The following is an 11941-nucleotide window of genomic DNA, read 5'->3' as shown; positions in this document are numbered from 1 at the left end:
CTTCCTTTGATGATGAACTGTGATGTGGAAGTGTAAATCAAATAAACGTTTTTCTCCTGAAGTTGCTTTGGTCATGGTGTTTTATTGCAACAACAGGAACCCTAAGACAGTCCATATAACTAACTCTTTGGACTCCTAACCACAGATGGGGAAGTGATTGAAATGATATGAATCAATACCTTGGGGATGGGGTGGGGACAGAATTCTCTTAGAGGATGGTGGAGGAATGTTTCTGTAGGCAGGTTCTTAGGTGGAACATAAAAGAGAAAGAATCATGAAAAGCAAAGAAGCCAAGCTATGTTACTCCACATGCAGAACAACTTAAGCAGAAGATAGATTTGCTTTGGTTCCTGGTTTCAGAGCTTGCAGTCCATAGTCAGCTTGCTCCATTGCTGCGAGGCAGGAACACCATTGCAGCAGCAGCAGATGAAGAGTGGAAGTCACTCAGCTCATGTCAATCAAGGAGGAGACAGGGGAGGGCAGTGGACAAGATGGGACCCCTTAGTGCATGTGCCCAGTGACCTATTACCTCCAGCAAGGCCTTTTAAAACCTATAAAACACAGCAACAGGATTTAAGTGTGTGATCTTTTAGGAGGCTCTTTCAGATCCAGTTCAAAATACAAACAAAGAAAGTATATAGGCAAAGATTGGCTTTAGAGCCAGCCTGCTGGATGAGGCCCAGAGGAGGTCAGCATGGCTGGAGCTGTTATGGGCAGTGGGCTACCACGTAATAAGGGAAGCAGGATGAGTGTTCATACAGAAAGGGACTGAAAAGGAGCCTGACAATGTATGCAGCTAGTAGAGAGGTTAATTTCCTTAATTTATTAACTTAATAAATTCACTTCAAGTCAAATGGGTAAATACAGACAGCTTTAAGCAGCAGAGTGGATGGAATTGATACTAAATTTAAAATTACCATGGCAGCTATTTGCATTATTTTTGTTCTAATCAAAACTGTAGGAAGAGATTTAGTTTTCCTCTACTCAAGAGAGGAAACCTGAGGCTGGGTAAAAAAGAAAGTCACCCCTTGCAGACTTCCCATTAGCCCCTATTACAACTGCCTCCTCCATGTCTGCCTCTAACTAAGTTATAGGACACAAAATCAAATTCCAAGTAGGAGCATTTTTTAAGGGTCCACATACCTAAAATTGTTTCATCTCATATTAAAAGCATTAAACTGAGCTGATAAGAAATGAAATCATGCCTGAAAATGCATTTAAAGACTTACTGTAGCATAAGAATAATGAAATGTTCTGAAATAACAAGATTAAACCCGATTGACTGAAATATGTTATTTGTGACCAGGGTAATAGGCTATATTTAAAATTCTACTTTGAACTGTTTCTTTTCATTCCTCTCTGACATGTGAAATAATGCATGTGACATGTCTCCACCCTAGCCCACAGCCTACTTTTGGGGCTTAGTTCTGTTATTGGTCAACCATCCCTGTTTAAAAATTCATTTCATTCCATGCTTTATCATAGGCTTCTTTACACACACCTAGAATCCGCCACAGTGCCTGCCGTAAAGGAAAATTTTCATATTTTATCATTGATATTATGTGTTTAAATGCATCAGAAGATCGAAGATATAAAGGTTAACAGGTCAAGACAACACAGCAATAGCTGAGCAATAGTAGAGATTAGAGAAATGAATCTGGACACATGCCAAGAGCTTAACAAGTTCTACGACCAAGACTGAAAGAAAGCTGAGCTGTAGGCAAGCTTCCTTATAGAACCCGGGACCACCAGCCCAGGAATGGCACCACCCACCATGGGCTGGGCCCGCCCCCACTGATCACTAATTGACCTCAAGGAAATCAAGCTGGGTCTCAAGGAGGCATTTCCTCAGCAGGGGCTTCTTCCTCTCTGATAACTCTAGCGTGTGTCAACTTGACACAGAAAATCAGCCAGTGTGGCTGACCCCCTTGTCACCTTGACACACAAACACATCACTATTGAGCGACAGCCCTTCCTTTTTTATTCATACCCAAGAACTCACATTAAAGAAATAAATAACTTTAAAAGTCCTACACTTTTTACAAATTCAAACACATTAAATTTTCAATCCCTTTAAAATAGCCCATCTCTTTTAAAATCCAGTCTTTTAAAATCCAAAGCTTCTCAACTGTGGGCTCCAGTATAATACTTTCTTACTTCAAGAGGGAAACATCAGGGCACAGTCACAATCAAATCAAAGCAAAACCAATGCCAACTGTCCAATGGCTGGGATCCACTCACCATCTGGACTCCTCCAAAGGGCTTGGGTCACTTCTCTGGCTCTGCCCTTTGCTGCACACACAGCTCGTCTTCTAGGCCCCAGCGGGCTCCACTCCACTGCGGCTGCTGTTCTTGGTGGTCACCCAATGGTACTGGCATCTCCAAAATGCCAGAGTCTTCTGCGGCAACTGGCCTGCACTTTCACCAATGGCCTCTCATAGGCACCCTTCATGGTACCAAGCCTCAACTTCTTTTCATGACCCCTTCAGTCTGCCACTAAGGTTGCAGCTTCACCAATGGCCTCTCCTGGGCTCTCATAGTGACAAGTCTCAGCTGTTCTCCATGACTCCTTAATATCTTCAAAACCAGTAACACCTGAGTGACTCTTACACATTACCAAATCCAGCTGCCAACAGGAGTCACAACCCTGGTCTCCTCTGTAATACAGCTTCTCTGTGCTCTCAGGAACCACTTCCCAGAAGATTTCACCAGGGCTGTTTGTGTCTCCTCAATCACCACTAATTTCTTAGCTCCAGCTAAACAGTATCAAGTATCCCAGCAAAACTAAGTTTCACTTAAGTAGTTCTGGTATCTTGTCAATCACAGCTGATTCTGCAGCCACAGTGAAACAGAACCACAGAATCTTAATTCAAAAAACAAATGGCTCTGATGGAGTCTTTAAACTTGCCTCTGAAACTTTACAAACCACGTCTCCATCCTCTTCACTGCTCTCAGCATTATCTTCCAAGCTCCCACAGAACATCCCACGGAGCTCTTAATACTCAATGGCTCTTCTAGCCCAAAGTTCCAAAGTTCTTCCACAATCTTCTCAAAAACAACATGGTCAATCTGTTACAGCAATACCCTACTACACCGGTATCAATTTGTTTTAGTTAGGGTTTTTATTGCTTCAAGGAAACACCATGACCTAAAAGCAAGTTGGGGAGGAAAGGGTTTATTTGGCTTACACTTCAGCGTTGTTGTTCATCACTGAAGGAAGTCAGGACAGGAACTCAAACAGGGCAGGATCCTGGAGGCAGGAGCTGATGCAGAGGCCATGGAAGGGAGCTGCTTACTGACTTGCTTCCCCTGGCTTGCTCTGCCTGCTTTGCTATAGAACCCAAGACCACCAGCTGGGGTATGACCCCACCCACCATGAGCTAGGCCCTCCCCTATTGAACATTAATTGAGAAAATACCTTACAGCTGGATCTCATGGCGGCATTTCCACAACTGAGGCTCCTTCCTCTCTGATGACTCTAGCTTATGTCAACTTGACACAAAAAGCCAGCCAGTACAATATGTTTACCAGTAGCTTATAATTACAAACTGGAACTGCTGAGGCATCCAGTCTTATGGACTTAGGACCCAGTTTCTCAGCCTCTCCAGTGTGAAGAAAACCATTGTTGAACTATTCAGCCAATATTACGTATAACCTAATAAATCCCTTTTGTAATATATATTCATGCTGCCAGTTCTGTCCCAATGGAGAACTCTGACAAATATATCTACTACACATGTGATGTCCCATCATGCTATTCCTACCATGCAAACGAATGTATCTCTTTGTCCTTGGGTTGCACACAAACAATTTTTATTAAACATACCATTGTGTTTATTTTTGTGCTGTAAAGTCAGAACTGAGCTGCTGTTGTTCTGTTTGGGGGACCAGGGTTTCATGAGGGAGGCCTTTCCTTTCTACTCTGTCAACCATGGGCTTACTTTCTACATCCTTCTCCTCATCCAGCCACAACTTCATCAAACAGAACTCCACATAGCTCTTTCATTAGATTTTCATTTATTTAGGACTTCTCTCCTGTTCTGTAAAGGTATACTAAAGATGCAGTATGTTTTTCTCCACTATCTGCCCATTCTCAAACATGTGTCCCTTGAGGCTTAGCAGTGTGACAGAGAAGAAACCTACCAACCCTCATGTACTCAGGAGAGACTCTACGGCCGTCATTCCAGGAGTGAAGCACAAAGTCCACAATCCCCTTGTTAAGAAAACAGTAATGGTGGAAACACTCTGATGTTATCCTTACTCAGATTCTCTGGGCTCTTTTTTCTTAAATGTACTTCACAAAACTAACACACTGGTTGTAGATAAGTATCAACTACCATCTAAGTTGTTACAAATGAGCTGGTGTGATGGGTAAGGCTCATATGCAAAGAATGATTAGCCTTTCCTCTTGAGAATGACGTTATTAGCAGATAGGTGTCTGATTCCCAGGAACAAATATAGATATATTATAGAGGCAAATTCTGAACAAATAAACAAATGAAGAAAAGCATCACCACTAAAGCATCACCACTCCACACAGTATTGGGAGCAGCACACTTTGTATTTTTCCACAAAATGTCACTTATTCTTAGTAAATTTGTTAGATAGATATTTTTATCCTTCATTTACAAGTATGGAAGTGGAAATTCTGAGAACTCTGTCTAGCTAGTAAGCAAGAGAGTACCAGCAAGTACGGTTTAAAATGAATACCTTATTTCCACTCAAGGTTACAGCCCTCATGGGTCTATCCACTTGTCCTTCCACTAAGTGAGCCTCTGCAGGGTTTTTACAGGCTTGGAACAGATTCCGTCTTTTAAGTACTTACTCTTGGTAGTCAGTATCTTAGACAACAGATAAAACCGTGCTTTCCAAGTCCATGTGCCAATAGAGAAGTAAAGTTTAAGGAAACACTGGGCTCTCTAGATGAAGCACTCTAAGCATCAGGGATCATGCTGTTTAAACTGAAGAACTTAAGTGAGAACAGAGGCTATGAATGGTGACCCTGAGGGCTTGCACCCACATGGATGGAGGCTCTGAGGACTTGCATCCAGCTGGGTGGAAGCTCTGAAATCTTGCACCCAGGATGGAGGCCCTGAAGGCTCGCACCCACCTGAATGGAGCCCTGAGGGCTTGCACCCACCTGGATGGAGGCCCTATGAGCTTGCATCTCCCTGGATGGAGGCCCCAAGGGCTATCACCCAGCTGAGTGGAGGCTCTGAGGGATTTCACCTACCTCTTCAGTGAACTGAGAATGTCAGGGGAAGGTCATTCCATTTGGCATCAGAGTACCTGGAATTCGAGTCACACTCTCTCACTAGGTTAGTAATTACTCAGAATTTTCACTCCCATACTTATAAGTGGGGGACGAAAACAACTACCTGACAGGTTTAACAAGTGACATATTTTCCTGAGATCTCTGTGAAATTAGTGTGTATGTAGGATGAGTATATGTAGGGTGAGTGTGTGTGTGTGTGTGTGTGTGTGTGTGTGTGTGTTAGAAATACAAAGTAACGTTAATGTAATTGAGTAGCCAAGATAAATTGGAATAAAAACATTGGCAGTCTTTATTTCGAACCCATACAATAGTCAACAAATTCTGAAGACAATGACAACAAAAATAGAAATTGGGTGCATGGGCCTATAAGAATTTTCATGACGTTCAGTAATGATGTAAGACTTACAAAAGCGTTACAAAGCCTGGAGAAAACTCCAATCACCTACTGCCAAGGAGAGAAAGCACATTCAGCATTGTACTGAGAAAATAATGACGTTCACACCCTCCTTTGCCAAGCCCAGTTCAGCTGTTTGTACAGTGGCTGTGGTCATAACTTAGACTAGTGATTATTTCAAATATTAGCTCCAGAGAGAACAGTGATACTGTGCTGGTTTGGTTCCAAAATAAGTCCATTTAAGAAATTATAAATAATTTAAAATCACTGAATTTGCAGCAGCAGAATTAGCACTGTGTCCTGATGGTGCAGAATGGGGAATAACACATGGTAGAGGATGAAAAACAGGACAGCCTCTTTATATATTTGGAAGGGTAGAAGAAAACCAACCCTTTAATAGTTTATTTTTATTCATTCTATGAACATCTCATGGTCTGTAAATGTGTCTTGATAATATCCACCCCACACTCCACTCTACACCTTCCTCCAGGACCTCCCATTACATCACCCTCTCAACTTCATGTCCTTCTTTCATCATATATTTATTTGTTTATTTTACCCACAGAGTGAAATTAGTGTTGTCCACTAGACATTAATGTGGGGTCACGCACTCCTAAAAAATGACTCTCCCTTCCCAAACAGCCGTCAACTTCCAGTAGCTCCTTCATTATGGATAAGACCTTAGAAGCCCCATCCCCCTAACTGTCTTGATCATGTGCAGGTCATGGAAATGTAATCTCACCGACTGTGAGTGCGTGTGTGTATAATACCCGTGTCATATCCAGAGGACAGCACTTCACAACGCTCTTCCCCATCCTTCAACTCTTACACCTTCTGTCACCTCTTCAACAATGGTCCCTAAGTTTTGGAATGGGAAGAGCTGTTGTAGATGGCCCATGCACAACTGAGCACCCACACTCAGCAGTTTATTCTCAGCAGTTGGAACAGTTGTGTCTCTGCTTTGGCTCCTACCTACTGTAGTGCAAAGCTTCTCTAACCAAGGTTGGATGCAGCGTGAATCTATGGTGTAAATATAAATATTTAGAAAATTATTTGAAAACATAACCAATTAGAAAACATCAATAAGTTCTCCCTTAAGGCCAATGCCTATGACTTCCCTTGTATTTGTCAAATGTTAATGGACTAGACATTGTTAATGTAAATCTTGACTGTGTATATTGTATATACTTATTGGATATGATTTTTCTTGTATTAGTTATAAGCTTTTTTTTAATTTTAGACAAAAAAGGGGAAATGTGGTGGTATTGTGTTCCTCAAAATATTGTGCACTCTAATAAATTTATCTGGGGATATTATTTGGTATAATCAGATACAAATAGCCTGTCATGTCTGCGCTGGACCATTCAGTACACTCCTGACTTGTAGCAGTTTTGGAGTTCAAGGCCTAACACTGACAGTTTTTGTCCTTTGGAACTGATTGGTGTACAGAGTGAGAGAGGAGTTCGGGTCCCACTCCTCTATGTGGATCTCCAGTTTTCCCAGCACCATTGTTGAAGTTATGTTTCTCCAACGTGTACTTTGGCTTATTATAAAAAGTCAAATGACTATAGGTGTGTGGACTTATACCTGTATCCTCAACTCTATTCTGTTGAGCACTATCCCTGTAATGTGATGTTTTTACTATGAATGGTTTACTCTGTCGCTTAACATGAAATCAGAAATGATGTTGTTTCCACTGGTATTTTTATTCCCCAGGATAGTGTTAGATATTGAGAGTTTTCAGTATTCCCATATAAACATTAAGATTTTTTTATTTCAATTTCTGTGGGGAATTGTATAAGAATTTTGACCAGTATTGCATTGAATTTGTAGATTTTTTTTGTAGCATGTCAAAATTACCAACTCTAAGTTAATGATCCCTGATCAAAATGACTCTGATGAAATTCCAGATGAATAACTCAAAATAATGATTATAAATATGGTAAAAATATCTCAAAGAGAACCACAATATTTTCCATGAGAACACAAACAGCTGAATGAAATAAGGGAGACTATCCACAATATTAAAATAGAATTTAATAAAGAGTTATAAATACTGATGAAACTCCAAACTGAGATGATTACACATATGAAAAATAAAATAGGTCAAATCAAAAGTTCAGTGGAAAGCCTCGACTATAGAAAGGGTCATATGGAAGATGGATATTAGCATATGAAGACCAAACAGAGGAACTGGATCCTTCAGTCAAGGCAAATGATGCATTTTTAAAAATTTAAGAGCACAACATGCAAGAACTGTCGAACTCGATGAAAGGGCCAAAAAAAAAAAAAAAAAAGAAGAAGAAGCAAAAGGCATAGGAAATGTTTTCATCTCCTATTCTGGTGTATTGGTTTATTCTTTGGTTTGGCAGGGATTTTTGTTTGTTTGTTATATCCCAACCAAAGTTTCCCCTCCCCCTCCTTTTTGCTCCTCCCCTCTACCCCGCCCCCATATACTCCTCCTCCACTCTTTCTCTTCAGATACAGGCAGGGGAGCCTCCCATGGATATCAGCCAGCCTAGATACATCAAGTTGCGTGAGACTAGGCTCCTCCTCTTCTACTAAGCCTGGATGAGGGAACCAGAAGGAGGAATGGGTCCCAATTTTGTGATGAAAATAGATAAAAACATTCTCAATAAAATGTTTGCAAATTGATTCAAGCATATATCCAATGACCATTCACTATGACCAAGTTGGCTTTATTTCAGGGATGTGGGGATGGTACAACGTGAGTAAATCAATAAGCAGAGTTCATTGCATACCTGGGCTCAAGGACAGAAATCACACAATTGCTTCAATTGTAGAAAAGGCCTTTGACAAAATCCATCATTTCTTCATGATAAAAACCTTTTGGCTAGGGATGGCAGAAACATAGTTCAACATAATTAATGATCTCTATGAAAAACCAATAGCCACCATTATTATCTCAGATGAAGAAAACTCAAAGCACATCCACTAAGACCAAGAACAAGGCAAGGGTGCCCAGCTTTGTCACTTGCACTCAAGTATATTCAAGTACTGAAGTGCTTGAAGTCATAATTAGAGCAATAAGATAAAAGAAGGAAGTAAAAAGGATACAAATAAGATATGAGCATATCAAATTATCCCTATTTGATGAATATATGATTCTATATATGAAAGATGCCCCAAAGAGTCTAGTAGGAAACTGATAAACAGCAATTTGTGGTAGGCTAACAAATTAAGATACCTTCATATCAGTAGCCCTCCAGTACACTGAAGACAACCAGATTAAAAAAGAAACCAGAGAAACACTCCCATTCACACCAACCTCAAAAGAAACATCATAGAATAAACCTAAATAAAGAGGTGGAAGACCTATACAATGAAACTTTCAAGCCCTGAAGAAAGAAATTGAAGAAGACACCAGAAGATGGAGGGACCTCACATACCTAGAGGTTGGTAGAATTAATATTGAGAAGATGATGATGACTGTTAAATTGAAAGTTACATTAACATAACTGTGGATTTGTAAGTAACTCTAAGAAAACCCATAAAACAGATTCTTTGTATATTTCATTCAATTTACCCCAATACTCCCATTCCATAAAAACCATACTGGCACATATACACAATGGAATACTACTCGGCAGAGAAAAACAATGACATCATGAGGTTTGCAGACAAATGGATGGATCTAGAAAAAATCATTCTGAGTGAGGTAACCCAGACTCAGAAAGACAAATATGGTATGTACTCACTCATAGGAAGATGCTAGATGTGGAACAAGGATGACTGGACTGCTATTCACATCACCAGTGAGGCTACCTGGAAAACGGGACCCCAAGAAAGACACGGAGAAATGGATGAGATCTACATGAACAGCCTGGACATGAGTGGGAGCAATGAAGGGCGAGGGTCGAGGGAAAGAGAGCGGGAGATCCTAGCTAGATCAAGAAAAGAGAGGGAGAACAAGGAGTAGGAGACCATGGTAAATGAAGACCACATGAGAAAAGTAAGAAACAAAGAGCTAAAGAGGTCCACAGAAATCCACAAAGATACCCCACAAAAGACTGCTGGCAATGGTCGAGAGACAGCCGGGACTGACCTACTCTGGTGATGGGATGGCCAAACACCCTAATTGTTGTGCCATAAACCCCATCCAAGGACTGAGGAATCTGGATGCAGACATCCACGGCTAGGCCCCTGGTGGAGCGCTGGGAGTCGAATTAGTGAGAAAGAGGAGGGTTTATATGTGCAAGAATTGTTGCAACCAAGGTTGGATAAAGCACAGAGACAAATAACCAAATGAATGGAAACACATGAACTATGAACCAAAGGCTGAGGGGCCCCCAACTGGATCAGGCCCTCTGAATAGGTGAGACAGTCGATTGGCTTGATCTGTTTGGGAGGCATTTAGGCAGTGGTACCAGGTCCTGGGCTTGTTCCATGAGTTAGCTGTTTGAAACCTGGGACTTATGCAGGGATGCTTGGCTCAGTCTGGGAGGAGGGGACTGGACCTGCCTGGACTGAGTCTATCAGGTCGATCCCAGTCCTCGCGGGAGACCTTGATCTGGAGGAGGTGGGAATGGGGGTGGGCTGGGGGAAAGGGGAGGGGGGCAGGAAGGGAGAGAACAAGGGAATCTGTGGCTATTATGTAGAACTGAATAGTATTGTAAAATAAATAAATAAAAAATATATAAAAAAAGAAGAAGAAGCTGGAGGAAGCGAGGGGAGAGTCTCCTCTCTGTCTTCTGCAAGGAGTGTGGCCCTGCACCATCTTGAATGTGGACCACAAGACTGAATTTCTGTGCTTTCATGTAGCCCAGCTGAAAACTGATGCCTCAGCAACAGTGAAGGCTGTTACAACAGGGATGTGAGCCAAGGTCACCAATTAGCTTTATCTTCTCTTAAATTTTGCTTTTATAATAAAGTTATAAGATGTTCAATGATATAGTATAATTAAGAGAGTTGGCCTAAAGCAATTTTAGTTCCTGCTACCAAAGTGACTTTTGTAGGTCAAATAGAACTGCAAAGGTCAGTCATCAGGGAGTCAAGGTTAAAATAATGAAGAGAGCAAGGATGAGAAAGGAGTAATAATTGAATGTACTTTGTATAATACTTTCTTCATCTACATCTTCTCATTACTTTTGTATGTAGTACTTAGTTGAGTGTAGGAAATACATTGAGTTCAACAGATATGTTTTTCTGAATGAAGACAGCCAAAGGTTTAATCCAAGGGTAATTAAGTAAGCACATATTCCTTACATTCTCAATAAATTGGGCTAATAAATATTGTCATTTTGTGGAATGAGAACATTTAAAATTTACTCAGCAGTTTTTAATAATATATATTGCAATGAGCTGTAGTCATTATATTGTACAACAGATCTATTATTTTAAAGTTTGTATCCAGTGACAAGCATCTTTTCAGCATTAAATTCTTCCTCAATTCTGGGGATTACCATTTTCATCTTCATGTCTATAAGATCAAAATTTTAGAGCTTTTATGTTTTGTTTATGCAACTTAAAGAAATATGTCTCAGGTTCATTTACACAGTATCAAATGTCAGTATTGTATTTTAAAAAAAAATTAAAGATTTTAAAAATTATTTTTATGTGAATTAGCGTTATTATCCTTTTATGCATGCATATGTACGGCATATGTGCCTGGTACCAATGGAGGTCAGAAGAGGGTAGTATTGTAAAATTAAAAAAAAAAAAAAAAACACAGTTGAGGTAGTTTAAACAAAAATGTCCCCCATAGGCTCAGGCATTTGAACACTTGGTCCCTAGTTGGTAATGCTATTTGGGGAGATTTAGGAGATGTAGCATGATTGGAAGAAGTTCTAACTTCTCCCTTTCCTTTAAGATTTGTGTTTGTTTTCTGCAGCTCTTGGAATTAAACACAGGCTTTGTGCCTGCTGCTACATTACCTGTGCTGTATCCCTAGCCCACCTTTAAAGTTCTTTAAGTTGTTCATTTGCTGAAGGATATCTGGGCTGATTCTTATCTTTAATTTTCATAAAGAAAGAAGCCATTAAACTTTGTACATAGGTATTCGTGTAACTACAACACTCACTTGTATGAAGATGAATGTGCAATGGCCACTTTGCGGGTGGTACAGTAGCTACATGTGCCAAAGAGATGAACAGAGTGGCTGTACTATTTTACATCCTTACCAGCAATGCCTAAGACATTCAGTTTCCCTGCGTATTCACCAACATTTAATGATGTAATTTATTTTAATGTTTCCATTCTGGTATCTCACCCTGGTATTTAAGTCACTTTTTCCTGATAGAAAGAACAGTGGA

Source organism: Peromyscus leucopus, chromosome 19 (assembly GCF_004664715.2).
Source record: "Peromyscus leucopus breed LL Stock chromosome 19, UCI_PerLeu_2.1, whole genome shotgun sequence".
Lineage (NCBI taxonomy): Eukaryota > Metazoa > Chordata > Mammalia > Rodentia > Cricetidae > Peromyscus > Peromyscus leucopus.
Note: the sequence above shows the minus strand (reverse complement) of the source record.